This window comes from Triticum dicoccoides, chromosome 5A (assembly GCF_002162155.2).
Source record: "Triticum dicoccoides isolate Atlit2015 ecotype Zavitan chromosome 5A, WEW_v2.0, whole genome shotgun sequence".
Classification (NCBI taxonomy): Eukaryota; Viridiplantae; Streptophyta; class Magnoliopsida; order Poales; family Poaceae; genus Triticum; species Triticum dicoccoides.
The window spans coordinates 607470785-607475399 of NC_041388.1; positions in this window are offsets into that span (position 1 = coordinate 607470785).

The following is a 4615-nucleotide window of genomic DNA, read 5'->3' on the forward strand; positions in this document are numbered from 1 at the left end:
ATGCATAACACAACTAACAGGAATTTGGATATTAGCTTGAGCAGACTCGAAAACAGTGGCATAGTTATCTCACATTTCCCTTAGCTCATGGAAGGATACTGCCGGCCAACCTGAAAGGAACAATTCTGTCACTGAACCTCGAACGCGATGGTTGGAATGGATCATGGCTGCTTGACCTTGTCGATCGTGTCGAATTTGAGCTAGCTTCCTGGGTATTCTCTCTGCCCAGGATTAGGTACGATTGTTAATTACATATACTGTATCACACTATGCTTATGCTGCTGCTATTATTTTGCAGCAGTTCTTCTGACCTAATAGTAGGATTTTGGTTGGAAGCAAGAGAGAGTAATCCTAAACGTTTTGAACGTTTCCATGTCATATAAGTTGTAATAATAATTAAGTCACGGATCATCACAGGAGCAGCATAACTATGCTGCATTTGGTGAGTGTCTAATCTCTGAAAATGATACTGCTCAGAACTAGTCTTCAGTGAATTATTTGGCGCAAACGTATATTTTTCATCCTTTGATGTTGAGTTCATGGGCCCTGATTTTTGCTTCATTTTTCCTATGAGTTGGTTGGACAGAAGGGGCCTAAGGGTTGACCCACTGTACTGTTTCATGACAAAATACAAGAAACTGATGTACTGAAAGGAGTGAGCAATTCAACTTCTACTGATGTATCTGCATGGTTCAGAGGGGAGATAATATCCCGATCTTTTTGACAAAATTAGAATTCCATAAGCACCAGAATATTAAAAAAATAAAATCTGAGACCGTATCAGAAATAGTAACCAGATATGTAACACATTCGTGATCTTTCTACTCGGTACTCGTCTACAATTCTGAATAGTACTCCCTCCGTCCCATAATATAAGAACGTTTTTGTCATTACAGTAGTGTAAAAAACGCTCTTATATTATGAGACGGGGGGAGTAATGGGCTGGGACATAATTTTCGTATAACTTCTGTCCATAAATCAAAATCTCTGAAGAAAAACCAGATAGATTTCAAAGCTCACTAAGCATCATATCTGTGGGCAGGATAATAACCAACGTGCTTAGAAAAAACTTGTCGGCTTGGATGATCACATGAGTTTTGTTTGTTTGGGTTCAGTCTGAAATCTAGCACGACAATTCCAGAGCCTCGATATCACATCCCGAAAAATAGCTGACACTTGTCTCTGGTCTGTGCTACGTGACAGAAACAAAAGATATGCATTTGACCTAATCAGTCTGAAATCTAGCAAGAAAATACCACATCCCAGAAAAATATATGACACGTGTCTCTAGTCACTCAGTACGTAATAGAAACAAAAATTGCATCAAACCAAGCCTGGTTCCCATTTTTCGAAAGTGCAATCGAACTAATACGTCAACTGGGGATTAGCATGGACCGATTAAGCTAATCTACTTTGTTTTGGCACTTGGCAGACAAGCTGGGCAATCTTGGAACGACTCCTGCGCTTGATAAACTGTGACGGCCGGCAGATCATGTCAATCAATTATCCCACCAGTCACTTCTCTCGATCCATGGCTAACCTAAAAAAGGTGACAAGTGTTGCTTATCTTAACAAAAACGACGTGGTAATATGCTGCTTCCAGTTGAGAATTCACACTAGCTAGTTTACTCGGTCATCTCAAACATAAACAGTCAGTGACTTTGATTAGTTGTACATATACAAACATGCATGATACGATGTGTTCCAAGTAAAAAAAAATAACTCACAAGGGGCGGCCTTTTCTCCTGTGCCAGTTCTTGTTTTCTCTGTTGAGAAGTGGAGCATCGATACGATGTCGTCTCTTGATTTGAGGACAAGAGCCGTTCAAAGACGATGTTTTCTCTCCCTCGGAAGGTTAAGAAGGATGAGATGGGGCATTCTTGTGCAAATAAAATGGCAAAATATGAAAGACCAGAGGGTGGGAGAAATGTTCTTCCCTGTTGTTGGTGCCATGGGAAACGGTAGAGATTCCAAAGCTTCCTAGTTTTTAATTGGTTAACGGCACCTTCCGAGAAGAAGCGAGTCGGATGCCAAAGGTCATGGTCATGCGGATGTTGTTCTGCATGGCCATGTAAAGTCAAAAGTTTTTTTTACTGACCAGTTGCACTGTTTGACATGTCACTGCAATGTGGGAGGCAGCGCTTGGTATGGGAGCGCGCGTGGTTCCATCGGTGAATACTAAGGCCATACAGAAAAATGGAATTTGGGGGCTTTTGAACACCAATTCCCAATTTGGAGGCTAAAATCTGGAGTACATCCAAACACATCACTAGAGATCTTTTTTCACAATATATCCAAGCCCTCAAAACCCTAAAAGAAACTTGAGACTATGTAATACCAAAGATGTGTTTGACTGAATTCTGTCGTTAAAAGCCTGGCTGTTTGGAAAGCCGACTTTATGGTAGTGCATAACCATGCATGGGGAGGAAAAATCTACCGGTGTACTTTATGGCGTAGTCAAGATTTTATGGTTCCTTTCTCTCCGAGGGGCCTATGTGCATCTCCCCACATCCGCGAATTATATACCGACCAACCTACATGCACTTGCTTGTCTAGGTACAAAGTTGTAATAGTCAAGACCTGAACAGCATGGCACGAAGGATCAGTTTTACATCGCAGAAATGAACAGCTAGCCTCGTACTATACAATATAGAATTTACTGCGTACGTATGAGTATATGTACGCACGGAAAAAAATGAAGCAGAAAAGCACTAGACCTTGTAGCACGAAACCATAACTATAGTTATAGTTAGGCATGGGCGACCAGTTCAGTCAGCCAGTAACACGTACGCGACCAAGTACATTGATAGAGTACGTAGCAGTATCAGCAGGATTAGCTGGAAAAAATCCCGCTTGGCCGCCGGAGTGATCGTGCTTTAGCCTCCACGAAATCGTGCTTAGTCGCGCAGCTGCATGCGTGGATGCGGACGTGGCGTACATGCATGCATGCAGATGGGTGGTCCCAGTCCCCGCACATGTGCACCGTGGGCCCGCGAAAACAGACAGTGCGGGGGCTGACCTGGTCCGACGTGGGCCATGGAAAAACGACCAGTAGGTAGGCAGTAGGTGAGGTTGTCTTTTGTGTGCGCGCGCGTATCTTGTGTTCGGGAGTGCGCCCTCGCTTTCAACGTTCCAACATTCTTTCACTTTACCTCGTAAAAAATAAAAAAGTTCCAACGTTCTTCAACACGCACGGCCGTTTTAGTCCAGACCCTGTGTCGCCGGACTAATCTTGTCTTGCGGAAAAGAACAACTTGTTTACCTTTCGACCGATCGCTGGATTGGTTGCTTGGCCACGAATGCAATGGGCGACGTGTCATCTTTTTCTGCCCCAAGAAAAGATGGCCTCGACGTTGTCGTGCCTTTTGGCATGTAAAGCGTATCACGTTTTATTTTGAAGAAAATTTAAGAGAGAGACTTGTGAGAGAAATGTAGGTGCTCGGCATGAGTCGTTGTGCGGCTTTGCTTGTGCGGGAGCAATGGTACGTAGGTGTCGGTATTGGCGGATTCGCTGACAAGCAGACCTTCCCTCCTATGAGAAATTTGTTGCATGGATCGGCCAACATGGATGGGTCAATCCATTGTTTCTGATTGGCTCTAAGGGGGCGCCTGGATTCTGCCCGTGCTGGACACGCCAAATCATGGGCATGCCAAAATACTGGCGCATCCTTCACTTGCCCTCATTTCGCCAAAGATTGGCGTTAAATTAACTGGAAAACTAGGCTAATGTCAACATGCCAAATAATTGGCTTCAACCGAAGCATATGCCCAGGCACTTGGTCAACACCTATTTTTTGGCTTGGCGGGTTCGGGTTGTATTCCAAACAGACTCTAAGCTCTGTTTCGAATGTAATAGCTCCAAATCCAGACTATTGGCTCATGGGATCTCATCTTAAAGGTGTTATTTTTAAGAATTGTGTTGTGTACTAGTTTGTGCACCATGGTGGCAGTGAATGTTGATCTTTGCTAATACGATTGTTATGCATGATGGAGAAGGAGACTATTATGGTAGCGGAAAATTACAAAGATAATCTCCTTATGATACTAGTTTGCTTGTCTTTTCTTTTATAATTTGGAAAACGGAGTTCTTCATCCTAATGCATGTCATCTTTTGCAATAAAATTATGATTGTGCGCACCCAAGGATGCGGATGCATTGAGGCTTGCTTTTCCTTAAAAAAATGACCTTCACCTCATATAGAGATGGCAATAGAACATACTATACTGTGCTATCTCTTAGTATTATGTCTAGTAAGTAATCAATACATGTGTCTAAATTTTGTGGTCATGACTAAATATTGACTAGAAAATACTCCCTCCATCCCAAAATAAGTGTCTCAACTTAAGCACAACTTTCTACGGAAACTTATTTTCGGACGGAAGGGGTATGTGACTAACAGATCATCCATTTAATGGAGAAAAACATATTACTGTAAGGATTTAAAGCTCATCTCATAACTAAATGAAGACAACCCCCTCCCACGTCATCCTCTCTTTTCTAAAGTCACCAAAATCCTATGTTACATTTTATACAAGAAAGCTGGCATCACATCATTGTATATGCCTTTATTCGTTGATTAGCATGAGAACAATGCTTTTTCTAATTCACAGATGCA